Consider the following 21703-nt stretch of genomic DNA (forward strand, 5'->3'; position numbering starts at 1 on the left):
TACTCGGACTGATTTTATTTAATATTTATATGATTCCGCTTGGGGACATAATACGTAAATATAATATTAGTTTTCAATGCTACGCGGATGACACCCAGTTATATATGCCGTTATCGATGACAGATCCGCGGGACTGTTGTAATCTCGAGGCGTGCCTTGCGGAGATCAAGCAATGGATGTCTCTCAACTTCCTTAACCCAGATAAAACGGAGATGTTTATAATTGGTCCTACTCGTTATCAACACTTATTTAAGGAAACCACTATAACTATAGATAACCGTACTATCACTCAGAGTGATACTGTAACTAATCTCGGGGTAATATTTGACCAAACGCTCTCCTTTCAAAAACACATTAAGAATATAACCAGGATTGCGTTTTTTCACCTTCGTAATATTGCTAAGATTCGTCCGATCCTCTCGACCGGGGATGCGGAAACTATTATACATGCGTTCGTCATGTTGCGCCTGGACTACTGTAATGTATTATTATCTGGTCTTCCTAAGTCCAGTATAAAAAGTCTACAGTTAGTACAAAATTTCGCTGCGAGGCTGCTCTCACGGTCAAGAAAATGTGATCACATTACCCCAATATTAGCCAACTTACATTGGCTCCCGGTCCATTTAAGATGTGACTTCAAGGTTCTTCTACTAACCTATAAATCACTGCATGGCTTAGCACCTTCATATCTCGTCGATCTAGTCGTTCCTTATGTTCCGTCTCGTAACCTTCGTTCCCAAAACGCTAGTCTTTTAGTTACACCGAGGGCCAAGAAAATGTCTGCAGGTTCTAGAGCATTCTCTATTCGGGCTCCAGAGCTTTGGAATGCCCTACCAATGGATATTAGAACTTCCTCAAGTGGCCGCCCGAGTGCGGTTCGCTTCCCCAAGTGGCCGCCCGAGTGCGGTTCACTTCCCCAAGTGGGCGCCCGAGTGCGGTTCGCTTCCCAAAGTGTCCGCCAGAGTGCGTTTCGCTTCCCCAAGTGGCCGCCCGAGTGCGGTTCGCTTCCCCAAGTGGCCGCCCGAATGCGGTTCGGTTCCCCAAGTGGCCGCCCGAGTGCGGTTCGGTTCCCCAGTGTGTGCCGCCCGAGTGCGGTTCAGTTCCCCAGTGTGTGCCGCCTGAGTGCGGTTCAGGTCCCCAGTGTGTGCCGCCCGAGTGCGGTTCAGGTCCCCAGTTGTGCCGCCCGAGTGCGGTTCAGGTCCCCAGTGTGTGCCGCCCGAGTGCGGTTCAGGTCCCCAGTGTGTGCCGCCCGAGTGCGGGTCAGGTCCCCAGTGTGTGCCGCCCGGGTGCGAGTCAGGTCCCCAGTGTGTGTCGCCGAGTGTGGTTCAGGTCCCCAGTGTGTGCCGCCTAGTGCGGTTCAGGTCCCCAGTGTGTGCCGCCGAGTGCGGTTCAGGTCCCCAGTGTGTGCCACCGAGTGCGGTGTAGGTCCGCAGTGTGTGCCGCCGAGTGCGGTTTAGGTCCCCCGGACGTGCCGTCGAGTGCGGTTTAGGTCCCCCGAACGGCGTAGAGTGCAGTTCTGTCCACCAAGTTGCTGCCGATTGCGGTTCAGGTCCCCTGTGTGTGCCGCGATTGTGGTCCTGGGCCCCTGAACGCTGCCGCTTGTAATTCATGTCCCCAAGCGGCCGCCGAGTGCGGTTTGTCACAGACCAGTGGGGTCGCCTGGACTGGTGCGCTTCCCTCCTGCCCCGCCGCGTGCCCCGTGGGGGGTTGTTTTTTGGGACGTCGGAAGCCGTCCCTTGTTGGGGGGGGGGTCCATTTCCACTCCGTTCGTGACACACTTCCGAGCTGTTGAGGAATGAAGCAAATGTTAGCTGCAAGATTCAAATGAACCATTCTCCAATAATAAACTTTGCCCTGTTTCAAAAAAAAAAAAATTGGTGCCATTCTGTCTGTGCCTTTGAAAGTGGTGCAAATTAATTTGGCTGTTGTACATAGCCAATCACATTATTTTAAGATAGTACTGATAAAATTGCTTGTTATACAAGTTGTTATCCAAATAATGAAAATATACAGGTTAAACCTGGGTTTCATTTTGCACTTTGACATCTGACATGGTTTCCGGAGTGTGAAGTCAAGGCAATGACTTGTCATAAATGCAAGTTCCATATTGAAGATTGCAATTACAACATACACTTTTTGCATATGCATATTTTTAGTTTGTCTTTTAAAAGCAACGTGCGTCGACTGAGCAGTGTATATGCTGCGGACACTTTTACTTCGACTTCTTCTTCGTCTTGTTTTTTTTTACGGTGGCGCACAAGTTATGCACGTTTCTGCCCCTAGCGTTTCGAACGAAGCAATACAACATTGCAATCTCATCCAAATACAGCTGCATGGTTTAGGGTTCAATATTTCATATTTGATAGATTTAATTTTGGCATCTATGGAATAACCTAATATAGACTTCTATATCAGGTTACAGAAATAACCACACTTCACAGGGATCATTGGTTGTTTAAAACAAAGCAATACAACTTAAGTACATTATTTATAAAATTTATAGCTAGTTTAGGGTTTACTATTTCATATTTGATGGTGTGGACAAGTGATATATAAAATGGATGGATGGATGGATTTAATTTTGGACTCAGGTTACAGAAATAACCACACTTCACACAGATAATTGGTTGTTTAAAAAAAAGCAATTCAACTTCTGTAGATCGGCCTCCAAACAAGACAAACACAGACTGCATCGGACAATCAGGACTGCAGAAAAGATAATTGGAATCAACCTCCCATCTGTCCAAGACTTGTATCTGTCCAGGACCAGGAAACGTGCAAGTAACATCTCTACAGACCCTTCTCACCCAGGTTGCAGTCTGTTTGAACTACTCCCCTCCGGACGGCGTTATAGAGCTTTGTACGCCAAAACCAGCAGACACAGAGACAGCTTCTTCCCCCAGGCTGTTGCTCTGATGAACTCACAACACTCTTAGAGTCTCAGAGTCATTGCTGTACAATAACGTCCTGCTCTCCACACCTTTTTTGTCTACACTGTTTGTACTGTGTCCTCTCTGCATCCATTGCAGCCTGATCATCCTGGAAGAGGGACCCTCCCATCTGTGGTCTCTTCTCAAGGTTTCTCATTTCCCCTAGCTGGAGTTTTGAGTTTTTCCTTGCCCTCCTGGGAGTTTAAGATCAGGGGATGTTTGAGAATATTTGTCATTTTTCACATGTCCTGAGTGCTGTTAGTCACCTAAATGTTGAACAGAGGCTATGATGTACCGAAGTCAAATTCCTTGTTTGGCACGCTCAAACATGGTGAATAAAAACTCTTGAATCTTATACAATTTACAGCTAGCTGGTTTAGAGTTTAATATTTCGTATTTGATGGATTTAATTTTTGTTCGTCTATGTGTGCCCTGCGATTGGCTGGCAACTTGTTCAGGGTGTCCCCTGCCTACATCCCGATGACTGCTGTGATAGGCTTCAGCCCGCCCGCGACCCCTGTGGGGACAAGCATTATAGAAATTGGATGGATGGATGGATTTAATTTTGTCATCTGTTCTAGGTTATTCCATTGCCCTAATATTAGGTTACAGAAATAACCACACTTCACACGGATAAATGGTTGTTTGAAACAAAGCATCACAACTTCTGTACATTATTTATACAACTTACAGAATGGATTTGGGTTTAATATTATTATAATTTAATTTAAACGTCTGTTTTAGGTCTATATATGGACCTAATTTAGACGTTTACTGTATTTTCCGGACTAAAAGTCGCTTTGGAATATACGTCACATTACCCATAAAATGCACAATAAAGTGAAAAAAACATATATAAGTCGCTCCGGAGTATAAGTCACATTTTGGGGGAAATTTATTCGACAAAATCCAACACCAAGAACAGACATGAACAAGCAACAACAGGCTAAACGATAGGTATGCTAACGTGACATAAACACAAACGAAGAGCTGAGAACGGGCCTGACGTAACATTCAGAGTTATTCAAATAACTATTACATAAACTATCAAACTATCTGTGTCACTCGAATTCATTAAATCCATCGATCGTCCTTTATGGAAACGATGCCGCGTATGCGCTGCGCCGCCGACATCTAAATATTCTAAATATTCCACAGACCCATATAACGATATATAAAGTATATATCAAATAACTATCATATGTACGTAAACAACAATATTATCAAACCATCTGTGTCACTCCAAATCATTAAATCCATCGATCAAAATACCAGGAAAGACGTGGGTTTGGTTAATGGCTTTTTATTTAACAAAACAAGAGTTCAACTAGCCAACAACTACTGAACTGTAACGATAAAAACATATACAAGTTGCTACACAAAATAAAATATATCAAATAACTATAACATAAAAAGTTCACCGCCACATGACCCCAAGCACCGGCGTCGACTTCCAGGTGAGTGGCGGAGTGGACTTCCATCCCCGGAAGTGGCACTTCCAGCCACGGAGGTGGAAGAGAGCTTAATAGAATAGGACCAGGCATGCGTAAAAGCCATGTCCGAGCCCCATCCACCGTCCCCGGACAGCCACCCGGCCGAGCGCCGGCCCCCGACTTCCATCCACGGAGGTGAAAGAGAGCTCCGTAGAGTAGGACCGGGCGTGCGTAAAAGCCATAATAGTTTTTCAAACCTTCTGTGTCACTCCAAATCATTAAATCCTTTAAACTCTTCGTCCTCTGTGTCACTTACAAACAAAGCTGCTAATGATGCCGGTAGTACGTGGGGCCCTTCGTCATCTTCGTCATCCCGTGACCAACTCCTTAGTCCTTTGTGTAAACAACCGCCGCGCTGCTGACGTCACTTGCAGTTCAAACTACAGTAATCCCTTGACACATCGCAGTTCGTTTATCGTGGTTTCATTTTTTAAATTTTGAAAATTTGTGAAAAAAAATCACATATAAGTCGCTCCTCAGTATAAGTCGCCCCCCCACCCAAACTATGATAAAAAACGCAACTTATAGTCCGAAAAATACGGTATTTTAGGTCTATAAAATAACCTAAAATAGACACCTATATCAGGTTACAGAAATAACCAATTCACATGTACGGATCAATATGCTTGTTAAACACAAATCCAAACAACTTCTGTACATTATTTATACAACTTACTGCTGGTTCAGACTTTAAAATTTCAAAATATGATCATATTTGATGCTTTTAATTTGGACTTCTATTTTAGGTCTATCCAGAGACCAATTTTAGATGTCTAAATTAGGTTTATACATAGACCAGACGTCTAATAGACTGGCTCACAGCGAAGACACTAAAAGTTGACGGAACATTCCGTCTATAAAAATAACGTCTTTATATAGACCTAAAATAGATGTCTAAATTAGGTCTATATATAGACCTAAATTAGACGACAAATTTAAATCCATTAAATATGAAATATTAAACCATAAACCAGCTGTAGGTTATATAAATAATGAACAGAGGTTGCATTCCTTAGTTTTTAACGACCATTGATCCAGATGAAGTGTGGTTATTTCTGTAACCTTATCGACTTCTATATTAGGGCGATGTGTAGACCTAATTTAGACGTCTATTTTAGGTCTACATATAAACCTAATTTAGACGTCTATTTTAGGTCTATAGAATAACCTAAAATAATGCATATTTTAGGTGTGTCTATTTTAGGTCAACACATAGACCTAAACTAGACAACAAAGATAAATCGTCAAATATGAAATATTAAACTCAAGACCATTCTGAAAGTTGGATTGAATTGAATTCATTCGTTTCAAACAGGCAAACCACACATAACCAATCAAATGAAGAAATATACACTCAAAAGCACAAGCAAGGTGTAAGTCATTCAAACTATGACTCTGTACAAACAACTGATACAAACAGAAAAAAATCCACTGCACAAAATAGGCAGAGCCTACCTGTTTGAAAAGGAATGAGAAGTTGTATAAATTTATACTCTATTACTATTGCACAAAAGTTGTGATGCTCTGTTTTAAACAACCATTGATCCGTGTGAAGTGTGGTTATTTCGGTAACCTGATATTAGGGCTGTGGAATAACCTAAAATAGACCACAAAATTAAATCCATCCATCCATCCAATTTCTATACTGCTTGTCCCCACGGGGGTCGCGGGCGGGCTGAAGCCTATCACAGCAGTCATCGGGCAGGAGGCGGGGGACACCCTGAACAAGTTGCCAGCCAATCGCAGGGCACACATAGACGAACAAAAATTAAATCCATCAAATACGAAATATTAAACCCAGGTTCAGCCTGTATATTTTCATCATTTGAATAACTTGTAGAAAAAGTAATTTTATCAGTACTATTTTAAAATAACGTGATTGGATATGTACAACAGCAAAATTAAATTGAACCACATTCAAAGGCACAGACAGAATGCCATCCTTTTTTTTTTTTCAAACAGGGCAAATTTTATCATTGGAAAATGGTTCATTTGAATCTTGCAGCTAACACTTGCTTCATTCTTTGACAGCTAGGAAGTGAGTGTGAAACGCCAATCACAGGGAAAAGTAAGAGGTTTTTTTTTTTGTAGGATTTAGTCATTTAAAAAGAGGTCATAGCTGCAGTAATTTAAGTGAGTATTTTATTTCTATTTCTCTACATTCTCAGAGTTTCTGAAGGTCATCGTGGAGCCCCTTCTGGCAATCCATGGGCTGAGGAGCCTCAACTCTCATTCATAATGTGACGTGCAGAGTGGACGGTTGCCCATGATTGATCTGGAGATCTTTGACTTAATGTTCAAGGAAATAAATGACAAACGATGCAAGACTGAATGACAGAATGATTAAGCTTGGAATTGGTTAGTCAAAATTTTGGCTGCCCCCCCATCACTCTTGATAGCTTACAAATGGAACCTGTAGGGTTCTGTTTGGTTTAATTTCTTTACTGTCAAAGTAACTGACTTTTCAGTTATTTTTTGCTTGATTTACAAGAAAAAAAGTCCTCAGTTCAGTTTTGTCTACTCTTACGTAATTCCACTCTTCTGACACTGTTTATAATGCCTTGTATACAGATTGCAACGCAGTCTTGTGTTGGGAGGGGCTGATTTGAAGACCTGCATGTTTCCAAGACCATGGACAGGTATAATTAGTTGGTGGCTGCTCTCAATGTTGACATTTTTTCCTGCTGTAGATTTTACACAAATGACAATATGCGTGGTGGTGAAACTTGTGCAAAGAGGGCACACAAGAAGACTGCTCTGAAAGCTCTGGTAAATAAAAAAAACTTGTCTGCTCGTTCCTGTGCTTTATGTTCGAAATTTGCGACTGACATGACATACATCAAGGAAAAACTATTTTACAGGTAGTTGTTTTTTGTCCATGTTCATGTTTCTTTTACAGAGTAATCCCAAGGTTACAATGGGTGATGCCTGATGTCCATCGAGTTCATCTCTGTAGAAGCTGTTGGCGACACGCACAGAGGAACATGAAACAAGGACCGCAATGGCTTTAAAATTAAAACAGGCTCCAGCGCTGAGTAGCAAAGGGGGCTATCAAAACCCCACAAGAGAGTGATGTTTATATTGTTTCCCCCTTGTGTTTCACCGAGCTGGTTGTTTTGTTTATTTGATATGTCCTACATAAAATATGTATATACGTATTTATATTGTAACTTAGTAGTTTTGTTCTATTAAAACAGCCCCCATTTTTTAATATTGGATGTATATTTTTACATTTTTAAACATATGGTTTAATAACATTTCACTGTTATATGTGTGATGGTTGGATAATGTTTGAAAAAATGTTTTTATTTAGGTTCAATTATCGTTTTGGTTAATTTTAACATCAAAAGGTGTATTTATATCTGCAGCAAACATAAGTATGACTGTTACTGAAACCTATTTTTATATTAAAAAATGTAAATTTTCACATCCTGGACCAGACCCGGGCAAAATACGGCCCGTGGGCCATATCCGTCCCTTTGTGCGTCTCTGTCCGGCCCACAATCATAAATCACATTTGATTACAACTTTATAAATAAAAAAAATCAGTGTCGTACATGCAATACAACTGTGCTGCTTTTATTTTGAAAGGCGTCACACTTCCGTGTAGCGTGCGTGCATGTGAGCTGTGGGTGTAGGTGAACAGCGCGAAGTAATGCTGCCCTCAAAATGTGTGCTGACGTGAAGAAAAGAAAAGTTGACAAGGAGTGCCGTGTTTTCAACAAGACATGGACTGCCAAGTATTTCTTTACAGAACTGAAAGGTAAAGCCGTATGCCTGGTTTGTGGCACACAGGTCGCTGTGTTTAAAGTATATAATTTGAGTCGCCACTACACAACCAAGCATGAGGAAAAATACAGAAATCTGTCTAATAAAGAGCGCGCAACAGAGGCTGATGCATTGCTAGCAAAACTGCAAGCCCAACGACTTTTTATCAAACTTCACACCCACAGAGATCCAGCGGTCATGACAAGTTTTGTCATTTCCCGCAAAATTGCCAGAAAAAGTAAGCCGTTTACTGACAGAGAGTTTATGAAGGAGTGATTATTGGACTCTGTTGCACTGATATGCCCGGAGAAAAAGAGTGCATTTGAGAATGTGTCACTCTCCCGACGTACCGTAACAAGGCGGGTTGAGGACACATTGATATGTTTCTATAAATGTGTTGTAATTCACAGTTTGAGGAAAAGTTAAAGAAGTTAAGAATAAATTTTACTGATTAATGATTTTTCTATTTGACCTATACACAATTTCACATAGCCTAATATAAATATAAACAGAATAATTGTAGTCTTCTAGTTACCAGTACGAGCTTACAATGGAATAAAGTTGAGCAGGTTTAAATTATCGTTGGTGTGGCCCTCTGACATAACTCAGGTTTTTCATGTGGCCCCTTGTAAAAATTAATTGCCCACCCCTGCCCTGGACCATCGCCAATCAAAGGCTCTTTCACAACATCCTGGAACTACACAAAGGTAAGGATCACTGGTTAAATGTATTGAAGAGAACCATAATGTTGAATAGACATCTAGATGTTCAAATGATCACTAGCTATTAGCGCTAATCGCGCTAATACTAATACTACTTCTTTGGTGCCATCTTGACGTGCGCGCTTCCCATGTGGCGCGTGTCCGCCTTCATCGGCAGTAACATCGTGACGGCGCAGGTGTTCTGGGAAGGTTTATGGATGAATCGCGCTAATAGCCATTAGCCATCATTCGAACATCTACTCAAACGTCTAAAAAACTTTCACATATAGACGTCTAATAGACTTCTATCCCATAGACGTCTAAAAAACCTTCACATATAGACGTGTACTAGATGTCTAATAGACGTCTATCTCGTAGACGTCCCTAGTATAGACGTCTAATAGACGTCTATCCCGTACACCTCTATAGTATAGACGTCTAATAGACGTCTATGCTATAGACATCAACGGCATAGATGTCTATATTTATTACACTTTTAGACCATTTTTAGACGTGTTTTAGCCGAGACGTCTGGGTAGCATATAGACGTCTAATAGAGGATCGCAGAAAATGATCGCAGGGTTTTGTTTTGAAGGGCTGCTGTGTTTTAACAAGGAAAGACTAATATGCTTATGGATGAAGATGACTTGAGGTTGTGCTTGTGAACAGTAAAGAGGAGTGCTTGTGCAACTGAGGGGGATGGTTATTGGTTTTTACTCAAAAACAATATTCTTTGCCGAATCACAATTGGCCGAATGTGCCCCCTATGGCTGCATATGGTTCCCTAACCGGGAATCAAATTCAGGCCGCGGGTGGTGAAAGCTTATTCACTGGACCATCAGGCACACCTTAGAAAGGAATGCAATACATAAATCTAAACTTCGATGAAATAGGGCACCATACAAAACACCTTATTTGGGGAAATGAGATCAAAATGTTCCCACACTGGGAAATGTGTCCTTTTTCTCGCAGGCTCCATGAGAACGGTTTGTTTGCAAAAAAAATCTCGTACTGAACCATAGAAACTCGAATTGCGCGGGCAAGACAGAAGACGCGTTGCCGCTTTTACGTGTCAGCCAATCACGGCACCCGTCAAGCAGACGAAGCCTCGTCTGTGTGTCGGCCAATCACGGCACCCGTCGAGCAGACGAGGCCTCATCTGTTATCGATGACGTCACCATTCCATAATAATACATGCCTCGACACGCGCTCCACTCAACACTTCCTGGATTACTCGATACACGTAGACTCCAAAGCATCGGCAGTCTCACTCACGCCCTCGTTCGACGTCTTTTTCTGCTCAATCGGACCCCCCGCCCTCACACTTCCCATAATGAACAATAACAAACATTACACTTTGATTTAGACAAGTCTTCTGCCGTTGACATCTTTTAATCAATCAAAAAGTTTGCGGCGCAAGTTAACGCCACCTCGGCTAATAAAAAACTACAAATATGTCGACTGGAAAGGGAGTAGGGTTGCGCTATCTCATATGCATTTAAAGAGACAGCACCAAAACGACTTAATCTGAGCCGCACCTCAGAACAAGTATAAAAGTGGGACCTGTAATGCTATCAAAACGAGGAATTCAGACAAAAGCACCGCTGTTCCACTTTATATATATCCCAACTGAATGAGTAAAACGTAAAACAAATTTATTAACGTGATACGTAAGCTTTAACATTTCAAGACTGGCAGAGGCTGGAAATTGATATAATTTCAAGATATAGTTTTTGCTTTTACAGTTTGGGGAAACAAAACCACAACAATATTTTTTTATATTTTCAACCACAAAATAATTTTTTCTACGTAAAAATAGTGACTTTTGCTGCTGGCTTTCCATCTTTTGCCTCAACCTCACAACATGCGGACCAGAGCGGTCTTCTGTCCCAAGATGGCCGACCTGCGACGACACCGGTGACTACAATTATCATGGATATCTATGACGGGTCGATTTGACGGCAGTCAGTGTACACTATTGGTATCCACGTATGATGACTGCGAATTCAGTGCGCGTCTGTTTGACATTTACTATGCAGTTAAAAGTTCTGTGAAAAGGCAAAATTGTTTTTATATAATGCGTCGACCGTTCTTCAACTTCGCCATTAAGGGACAGTCTTGACTCAGCACGCGGAAGTGAAAGTAAAATTATTTTCTGGACGACAATTCCAGACTTCTCCGTGTCCAAGCTATGGACTCTTTGAATTTCAATGCACTTTTACTGGATATATCCAGTCATATTACCACCGAACAGCTCGACAGTCTCAAGTATCTGTGCCTAGACAAAGTTGGAAGAAGGGTGTCGGAAACGATCGACAGCGGATACAAATTGTTCCAGTGTTTGACCGAGAGAGGTGAGCTAAGGCAAGATAAAACAGAACTGCTGTCGGAACTTCTCAAACGCATAAAACGACAGGATCTATCGGACAAGTTGAACAACTTTCAGTCACCACCGGATTGTGCTGGCGTCCAACTCAGCCAAACGGAGAGAGGTATCGTTTCATTCTCACCCTTCACCTTTCCCCCCCCCCCCCAGACTTTGACGGCGTGGTAACAGAAAAACATGTATGGAGGTAGATTGGGGTCAGAAGTTTTGTAAGTGAAAAATCGAAACTCGTACTTGAAAAAATAAAACCTAAATCTGATAATAAACGTGCTGACCTTAAAACTTGAAAAATAAAACAATGTATTCAAAATAAAAATAATTGTTTGAAAGCTTTTTAGAGTTGAAAATAGTTTTGCTTCGCCTTGCTAATTTTTTTGAATAAAGTATTTATTATCAGGTTTCACCTCAATTTATTTTTCAAGGTTTGACATCTTTTTTTCAGTTGCATGTTTTATACTTTCAGATTTGCATACAAAATGTGTCTAAATCAATTGCCCTTAAATCTCTTTTGATGCTCAGCACTGTCCAAAATGGGTATTCACCAAGCCGCCCCGATTTGAACCTGAAAGGAAAAAAAAAAATCAGAATCTGGAAAAAACAAGAGTTGAACCTGAGTAAAAAAGTGAATCTGGAAATATAAAACATTCAACTGGAAAAAAGAAGACCTCAAATCTTGAAAAATAAATTGAGGTGAAACCTGAAAATAAATAGCTCATCCAAAAAAATTACCAAGGCCAAGCAAAATTATTTTTAACTCTAAAAACAACCTTCAAACAAGTATTTTTATTTTTTATTTTAATATATTGTTTTATTTTTCAAATGTTAAGCTCAGCACGTTTATTTTCAGAATTTTTCAAGTACGAGTTTTGTTTTTCCAAGTACAAAATATTTGACCCCAATCTACCTCCATAAACATGATATTCTCTTTGTCATGTTTTACTGGCTACATCGTTTAGGGAAAAGCTGATTTTTTTTAACATCCACTTCATATTCACAATCTTAATCATTATTTGAAAAATTATTTACTAATATGGGATCATTTGCATTGTATCTATGTAACTGATTCGATTTTAACAGCGTTCATATCAAATATGTTGCTAGGGTTTTTGGCGTACTTGGTATATCTGACGTTTTTTTCTTAAAAACTCTTAAAAAACAGCCTATATGTTTTTGTTTTTGAATTGTACCAATATGGCATAATTGTTTACGTTATTATATTAGCACAGTGTCAGACACTCGATGTTGAATAATTTATTTCCTTGTGCTGGATTCTGTCCACAATTTAGGGAGCGCGTTATCTGCGCCTCACGGCAAAAGCCTTTGCCAATCACCTGTTATCCAATTTACTCACTGCGTGCTCGTTTGATTTCTTCAGATTCAGGAAAATGCAAAGACACTGAAGCAGAAATTAGACTTACACAGATTGGTTGAGTTCAAGCACAATTCTTGTTCAAAAAGCTCTGTTTTCAGGAAAGTACAATACAGCGCTGGGCCCTTCAAGAGCGGAAAGTCTCCATTCAGAAAAGGCAAAGTCCAAGGTTGTTAGATCAGTTTTATATTCAGTAGCACATTGTGGGCCGAGATTGATGGGTGATGAGTCTTCGGGGTGGGGCAAGTTCGAAGGAGAGTCTGCTTGCATGGGAGTGGTGCTGATTATGGGCGATTCGGTGTGGAGGTGGGGTTCTGTTGGTGTGTATGTGTGGAGGGGGGGCTGTTGTCTTCCATCCCATCTTTCGGCCTTGGCGATCATCTTTGGCCGAGTTCTCGGGTGGGGGCTGTTGTCTTCCCTCCCGTCTTTCGGCCTTGGCGATCATCTTTGGCCGAGTCTTTGGGTGGCTTCTTCTGGCACCTGCTGGTTTTATCTCCACGTGACCTTCCTGTGAACATTCTTCTCCAATCTTGGACATACACTGTTGTACCTCATTCTTATTCTTTTAATTTTGTCATTTTGTACAAAATTATGATAGCTTTTGGCTGTGACATCATTAATCTATTGCTGTTCTTCTGATACATCATGTCTTTGCTTATTCTTACTTTAATCATGCTTCCAACCGTATCTTTTCTTTGTTAGGCAAACTATTTCCCTCTATGCAGAGCGTTCAGTAGTAATCAAAAACTGGCGTCTAGCATTAGTCAAAACATAAGATACAATCAAGTACTGAACGGTCAAAATGACTGGTCGTGTCCATGATTCAGAGAAAAAACATCAGGCATGCATTACACAGTTCCTTAAGGGTCATTAAGCTATTTAGGCAATCTATCAAAAGTCATTTGTTATTTCAAAGTGCTCAGAAATATATCAGATCATAAAGTTATAAAACCCTTTCTCATCACCACTTATCAAAAATGTCTAGTTATGTCTTCTTTATTGATTTGGTGTGTAGGTATAATTATATGCTTAAAATGTTTCTTTTATTTATTTAATATGTGAATATACTTGTCTGCTTATGTACTTTATTCAATGAGGTTTGAGCATATCTGTTTTTGTAGCTAGGCAGGACTTTTTGTATTTTGACCCCATTTCCTGCACTTGTCATCAGAGTTTTTCCCTAAAAAGTGGATAAGTCTGCGGGACATGCTTAAAAGCTGAAGCCGCGAGATGACACGGATATAGAAGCTGGCTGCTGCTCACCCTATGTTTAGTGTGCACTTATAGTCAGTGCTTCAGTAAAACGCCAGCGTGGTGAGCAAAGCCAAATGTATAGAGTTCGATTGGGTCAAACGTTTTGTCCTTGAAAAAAATGTGAATCTGAAAATAGAAAACATGAACCGTATTTTCCGCACTGTAAGGCACACTGGATTATAAGCCACACCTTCATTGAATGTTTTATTTTGGAAACATTTTCATATACAGTCGTATGCAAAATTTTTGGCACCCCTGATCATTTTCATGATTTTCCTTTATAAATCATTGGTTGTCCGGATCAGCAGTTTCAGTTAAATATATCATATAGCAGGCAAACACAGTGATATTTGAGAAGTGAAGTTTATAGGATTTACAGAAAGTAGTGTGCAATCATTACTTGAATGCAGGTGCATAAATTTGGGCACCCCAATAGAAAAATCCTCCTTTTGCAGAAATAACATCCTCTAAACCAGTGGTTCCCAAACTTTTTTAGGCTAGCGCCCCCTTGGCTCCCCAGTGAATTTCGAGCCCCCTCCGCTGACTCGTCCTACTGCACATGTTGTGTACAAATCGATGATGTCAGCAGTATCTTGTTTGACACAACCGTAATCTCGCCCCTGACTCAGCCGTAATCCTTCTGTTCTGTTGTACAAGATAAGAATAACCAAGGAAAAGCAGCAAGCATACTGAGCAGTAACATTATGAATAAGTACTCATTAGAGAACGCATGATAACATATACATACAATTTTTCTAACAAACGTCATAGTTTAGGGGAAGGATACAAAAAGCTAGCGCAGAGATTTCAGCTGTCAGTTTGCACTATGAGGAACATAGTGAGGAAATGGAAGACCACAAGCACAATTCTAGTTAAGGCCCGGAGTGGCAGGCCAAGAAAAATCTCAGCTAAGCAGAGGCGAAGAATGGTGAGAACAGTCAAAGTCAACCCACAGAGCAGCTCCAAAGACCTTACAACATGATCTTGCTGCAGATGGTGACAATGTGCATTGTTCAACTATTCAGTGCACTTTGTACAAGGAGATGCTGTATGGGAGAATAATGCGGCATAAACCTTTTCTGCGCACATGCCACAAACAGAGGCACTTGAGGTATGCTAAATCACATTTGGACAAGCCAGCTTCATTTTGGAATAAGGTGCTGTGGACTGATGAAACTAAAATTGAGTTATTTGGACATAAGGGGCGGTATGCATGGAGGAGGAAGAACACAGCATTCCATGACAAACACTTGCTGTCCACAGTCAAATTTGGTGGAGGTTGCATCATGCTGTGGGGCTGTGGGGCCAGTGCAGGTACTGGCAATCTTGTTAAAGTTGAAAGTCGCATGCATTCAAGTCAGTGTCAGCAGATTCTTGCAAACAATGTTCAAGAATCAGTGACAAAGTTGAAGTTGTACAGGGGCTGGGTACCTCAACAAGACAACGACCCCAAACACTGCTCAAATTCTACTAAGGCATTCATCCAGAGTACAACGTTATGGAATGGCCATCTCAGTCCCCAGACCTGTATATTATTGAAAATCTGTGGTGTGATTTAAACCGGGCTGTCCCTGCTCGGAAACCATCAAACCTGACTGATCTGGAGATATTTTGTTAAGAAGAATGGTCAAAAATACCTTCAACCAGAATCCAGACTCTCATTGGAAGCTATAGGAAGTGTTTAGAGGTTGTCACATCTGCCAAAGAGGGATCTACTAAATAGTGATGCCAACAGCTTCTTTCTCCAGGCTGTTAGGACCCTGAACTCGCTATCCCCTTCTGCGTAGCGTGCGGCACTGTTGCGCTATTTTCTGGAATGTCTGCTGTACGCTCACTTGCTCCTTTTTTGCTCCTCTTATTTATTTATTTGTTGTGTTATTTATTCATTATTTATTCAGCACGCTGTTGTTATACTTGTTTACTTGTTTGTCTGTTGTGGGCTATGTCTTTTCACCGTGGGATAGGGGGGAACGAAATTTCGGTTTCTTTGTGTGTCTTTGGCATGTGGAGAAATTGACAATAAAGCTGACTTTGACTTTGACTTTGACTTTTTCTGTTGGGATGCCCAAATTTATGCACCTGCCTACTTTTGTTTAGGTAATGATTGCACTTTCTGTAAATCATTTAAACTCCATTTCACTTCTCAAATAGCACTGTTTTTGTCTGCTATATGATACATTTAATTGAAATTGCTGATCTGAACAACCAATGATTTATAAAGGAAAATCTTGAAAATGATTAGGGGTTCCCAAACATTTGCATATGACTATATATGGTGCACCTGTCTATAAGGCGCATAGAATAGACGCTACTGCAGTCAAACTGAGATTGACTGGGGTTGCGTTATGGAATGTCAAACCAGCCAACTAGATATTTCAGTCAAACTTCATATATGGCAATCTTTATATACAATACCATATACAGTACAAAAATTGCACAATAACACAACGTTGTTCAAATGTTAATGTGCACATTTACATAGCCCTGTCCACAAATCCTTCAAATTTTATATACGGCAAACTTTATATACAATACGATATACAGGGTCCAGCAAAATGATCTGACACATTTGTAGGTTTAATAAAGTGCAAATAATTTAAAGAAACAAAAATGTTTTTATTTTTTTTATTTTCAAAAAGTACATATACAGTGATCCCTCGCTACTTCACGTTCCGTTTATCTGACTTCACTACATCACGGATTTTTTTTCCCAAATTAAAAAAAAAAAACATTTAAAAGTCAAAATAGCACTTCTAAATTGAGGAAACATGTGTCTAACCTTTGGGACAATGTAGTATTGCTCCAAACGTTCGTTTACATTCCTTTAGAAGTCCGTTTTCGCATGTCAGCACGATCGTGAATTAGCATCTTTCCGCTAACTCGTTAGCCTGCCCAGTACTTCTTGTTGGTGACCGTACTTCACGGATTTCATTTATCGTGGGTGGTTTTTGGAACCAATTATCCGTGATAAACGAGGGATTACTGTAATGCCATTTTGTTTTGTTTAGTTTCTTTTCATTTTCGTTTCGTTTTCGAATAATGTTATTTTGTTTCATTTCAGTTACTAACATGAATTGGACCGGTGAGCATCGCGCTTTCATTGTGGAACCGTTTATCAAGAACGAATCTGTAACTGCAGCACAACGAGCGTTCCGTTTGCGCTTCAGACTTGGTAGACATGATCCCGTACCTGCTCAAAACATGATCTTGTTATGGGTTACCAACTTCAGAGCCAGTGGATCAGCATTGAAATGAAAATCAACCGGCCGACCTCGCACCACCAGAACTCCAGAAAATGTGGCAGCGGTAAGACCAAAATAACATTATTCGAAAATGGCATTATATGTACTTTTCGAAAATAAAATAAAAAACTTTTTTGTTTCTTTAATTTATTTGCATTTTATTAAACCTACAAATATATCAGATCATTTTGCCGGACCCTGTACAATACAAACATTGCACAATAACGCAACGTTCAAACGTTAATGTTCATATTTACACATCCCTGTCCATGAATCCGTCAAATTCTTCCTCTTCCGTGTCCAAATTGAACAGTTGAGCGAGTGCAGCATTCAATGTGCCTGGTGCCCTCTCCTCATTATCCGTGTCAGTGTCACTGCTATTCCCTGGCAGTCCAGTTATTATTCCTACCTTCGCGAAAGTTCGGACCACAATTGAGACTGATTTATCAGCCCAGGCATCCACAATCCATTGGCAGACAATGACATAAGTCGCCCAGCGCTGTCTCCGTTTTGGTGAATTTGTATTCGCCTTCTGCTATCCACTGCTCCCACACAGCTCGCATTGTAGCTTTTAATGCCCTGTTGACATCAATATCAAGTGGCTGGAGTTCTTGAGTTAATCCACCCAGGAGGGCACCTCCGGCAGCTCTTCGCTTTGACTTGGACATCCACTTTTCCATTGATTTTCATAATATGTATTATTTGTTCCCTCTCTGCATCCATTGCAGCCTGGTGATCCTGAAAGGGGGGTCCTTCCATCTGTGGTCCCTTCTCAAGGTTTCTCATTTTCCCCTGGTAGGTGTTAGAGTGGTGCTCACTCTAACTTATTTTGCAAGAACCACAGGGGAGACAGTATGCCCTTTAAGCACTTGCAAGTGGAGAATTTGCTTGTTACTGTAGGTACAGCAATGTTCGAACAAAGTCTGCCTTTGGTCTCTTGCAAGAGCATATTTATTGACAACAAGTAGGGAGGGGGTGACATTGGACATGTTTGGTGGTCACCTCAGCAACTGGTTAATCAGTGCGGAGGGTCCCAGCTCAGTGTTTTACAAGGTTGTGGAAACAGAAACTAGTGGAGCATTTTAGATGACTACCTAAGCAAGAATGTTTCCACACCATCTGGAAAGTTTCAACAACTGAATGGTTAAACTTTTCCGAGTCACGGAAAGGTAAAAGGTTTAAACAAAGTTAATAATTCTAGTCTACATTCCAACATAATCATACGATCAAGATAATCTGTAAACCCTAACATAGCCTTTCCGTTTATCATATGATTATGCCAACCTCGATCAATCAAACATAAGTAAGAAAATATATTGAAGAAAGAATAATAATAAAAATAATAATAAAAAGGATAAAAAAAAACCAGATGATTGGGGAAGGGTTGGGATCGTGAAGGGTGATACATGATAAAAACAACAAACAATGACAGCAATAATTTCCAGTGAAGATGCGTTTTTTCCAAATTTAGTGTGTGAGTGAAAAACCTGCGGCAAGATGTTTTAATGCAGGAAAAGTCTCACACGGTCCCTCTGCCTTAGGCAACCAGAACGCTATCAATAAAAAAGAAAAAGAAAAACACAGAAACAGTGCATCATTATATCCATCACTTGCTAGGCATTTTCGATGGTCAAATCATCAAGTTTCTATAAAACATGCATGGCTAAACCGCATCATCGCAATCATCTTTCCGCAGCGCGTCATAGTCATCACATTTGACATGTCTGATATGTTGCATTTGCACCTGTGCTATGGTATAAGATAAAGATCTTGATACAGCAGACTTCAAACACGGGACAACACAGGTCGCAAATAAGCACAACAACACCAGCACAACAAGCACAGGAGTAACAAATTTCAACAGCAGTTGCCACCAGTTGCCAGAGAATAGCCATGAAAAGAAATCTCATTGTTGTGGGACTTTGTCGTTTGACATGGCCTGCTGTAAGTTCTTCAGTGAATTCATGGCGTCTGTTTTGTTAGCCTAATAGCCTGAAACTCTCTGTTTTGTCCATCACTGACCTGCAGCGAGAGATTCACAAAAGATTGGAAACGATAGTTCAGTGTCTCGATGTAAAGTGCTTGTTTTCCAACTTCGATCCAAAGAAAAAGCGCATGAACAACTTTGTCTCCGACGGACCATACTTTATGGTCGTCTGGAACATTCGCACCACAGACAGGGTCATGAGGGTCAAAGGTTGGAACAGCCATGAAAAGAAATCTCATTGTTGTGGGACTTTGTCGTTTGACATGGCCTGCTGTAAGTTCTTCAGTGAATTCATGGCGTCTGTTTTGTTAGCCTAATAGCCTGAAACTCTCTGTTTTGTCCATCACTGACCTGCAGCGAGAGATTCACAAAAGATTGGAAACGATAGTTCAGTGTCTCGATGTAAAGTGGTTGTTTTCCAACTTCGATCCAAGGAAAAAGCGCATGAACAACTTTGTCTCCGACGGACCATACTTTATGGTCGTCTGGAACATTCGCACCACAGACAGGGTCATGAGGGTCAAAGGTTGGAACAGCCCTGCGTCGACGTCCAGAAGAGTTGTGCGCTGTCGTCAGCTGATGATGTTGTATCCTGTAGGTGTGGTTTGTCACCCACACTGGTGCACACACTCCTGTCCAGTTGGCGGGCAGCATCGGATAAACCTTGTGACCACAAAGCCATCAGCCATTCTGTATGAAGTATGTTCCGTTTGATGGTGCAGCCATGTTGGTTGGAGAGCCCTCACCACCTGAAATGGCTCTCTTATCCTGACACTCAGCAGTGATGTCCAAAGCTCCCATCCAGACTGCTTCTGGAAAGCAGTCGTCGTTAATGCATTTGTGGGTCTCGTTACCTTGGATGTAACATGTGTAGTTCACTCCAGCTGGTCTCTCTGTGTAGGCCACTTGCGGCAATATTCGTCCTTTAACAGTCACATTGAGATTTGTCCAGAAAAGCTGATCACAGGTACCGTCTGCAAGTCCAGGGCGGGAAGGGTTGGTATCACTGACTATGACAGCACGGTGTTGATATCCAACTCCTCCCATGGATGCCATACATTTCGCTTCAGTGACATTCATTGCTCTGGCCTCCAAGTGAACTTGTGTGGAGGAAGGGGGGAGTTTCGAACACACATAACATCCCTCCTGTGTGTGAACTTTCACAGTGAACTTCACACACCGGTACCAAGTGTTGGTTTCGTATGGGTTTCTGGGGTCCCATGACCAGTCCTCAAAGTTCTCATCATGTGACCATCGTTTTCCTCGGTCGACATTGTCACTTGGTCTATTCAGACAAGCCCATAGACCATAGCACACTCCAACCACAATGCAGCAGAGGATCCACCTGGCATGTGGAGCCCCGTTGCTACTAGGATGACAGAGACACTGATATTTCCCATTGCCTAGTCAGAGTGGGGATCTTATGGTTTCCATTCTTCACCAACATTGAGACGCCCCGCCCTAAACGACAAGGCCCCTTTGTAGTCAGACTTCCCCCCACTCCGAAAATGGGGTACAGCACTCTCTGTAACGTGCAGTGGCTGAGGTGAAACTTCACTGGGCCTTCCAGCAATGTTCAGTGCAGTGGGGGTAGTCAGCAAGACTTGGAATGGTCCCTCCCATCATGGCTGGCCCAGTTTGTCCTTTTTGACGACCTTTATGTCGTGTCAGTCTCCTGGCTTGGAGCGGTTGTTGACCTGTGGGGAAGAAAGATCTGCCGTCAGTAAATTTGCATTTGACACATCTTTCAGTTTGAGTGCTCTGATCTTGCTATCTGCCAAGGACTGTTCTTCGTCTGTTCTTTGCAACTCTTGTAGTCAATTGTATTGCCCTGTTGAACTGAGAAAATAGTAGTGTTTGCGGGAAGAGTTTGAGCACTTCCTAATGATTCCTCCTAACCAAAGACCGTTTAAGACAGGGGCTATCCCATTTATTGCCTCATGTTTCAAAGGAGATTCTCTGATCTTGGTTGGATTTGTACTAGGGTAATGGACATTAAAAGTCCTACATCAGATGGGCACTTTGTCCACAGTTTTTCAGGAAGCCCAGCCAATTCCCCCTCCTCCTTTTCATTCAAATAAGTCTTGATTAGCCAGGCAAGCGCATAAGCGCATAAGCGCATGCGCTTAACACCTACACAACTTCTTCATAGCTTATTTAGTCACTTTTCAATCATCTTCTGACTGCTTCAAGCAAAAGTTTGAAAAGCTTGAGAAAATTTTAACTTAATGGTATGACGCCAAATGTATAAGAGCAGGGGTGCCCAAACATTTTCAGCTCGCAAGCTGCTTTTGAAATGACCAAGTCACAAAGATCTACCCACAAAAAAAAAATATATATATATATATATATATATATTTATATGACGTAATTTTACATACATATATATATATATATATATATATATATATATATATATATATATATATATATATATATATACACACACATGTATATATGTATATATATGTATATGTATGCCCTTTTTATACCCTTTCTTAAGTTTAAGAGAAATAACAGGGATCTGACAATTGGAGGGAACTCGCGAGCGTTAGTGATGTGTTGTTAGCGCC

The 21703-nt window shown here is 41.1% G+C and overlaps 1 protein-coding gene and 1 long non-coding RNA gene across 4 annotated transcripts in view; both read left to right on the plus strand.

Moving 5' to 3' along the window:
* LOC148400074 (uncharacterized) overlaps positions 1-7902 on the plus strand; it is a 33271-nt gene extending 25369 nt beyond the window's left edge. For 2 of the 3 annotated variants that reach the window (XR_015857497.1, XR_015857499.1), the window contains 2 exons: positions 6995-7062; positions 7323-7902. This is a non-coding gene — a long non-coding RNA (uncharacterized LOC148400074). Of the gene's footprint in view, positions 1-6994; positions 7063-7113; positions 7193-7322 lie in introns of all 3 variants that reach the window. The other variant, XR_015857498.1, reaches the window with a different exon arrangement.
* Positions 7903-10767: 2865 nt separating this feature from the next.
* The window catches only part of LOC148400075 (uncharacterized), a 30945-nt gene continuing 20009 nt past the window's right edge, over positions 10768-21703 (plus strand). Inside the window, exon 1 of the transcript XR_015857755.1 lies at positions 10768-11384. The gene's annotated coding sequence lies outside the window, so the exon portion shown is untranslated. The remainder of the gene's footprint in view (positions 11385-21703) is intronic.

Source organism: Syngnathus floridae, chromosome 3 (assembly GCF_059516105.1).
Source record: "Syngnathus floridae isolate MCC-2025c chromosome 3, RoL_Sflo_1.0, whole genome shotgun sequence".
In the NCBI taxonomy this organism is placed as follows: domain Eukaryota; kingdom Metazoa; phylum Chordata; class Actinopteri; order Syngnathiformes; family Syngnathidae; genus Syngnathus; species Syngnathus floridae.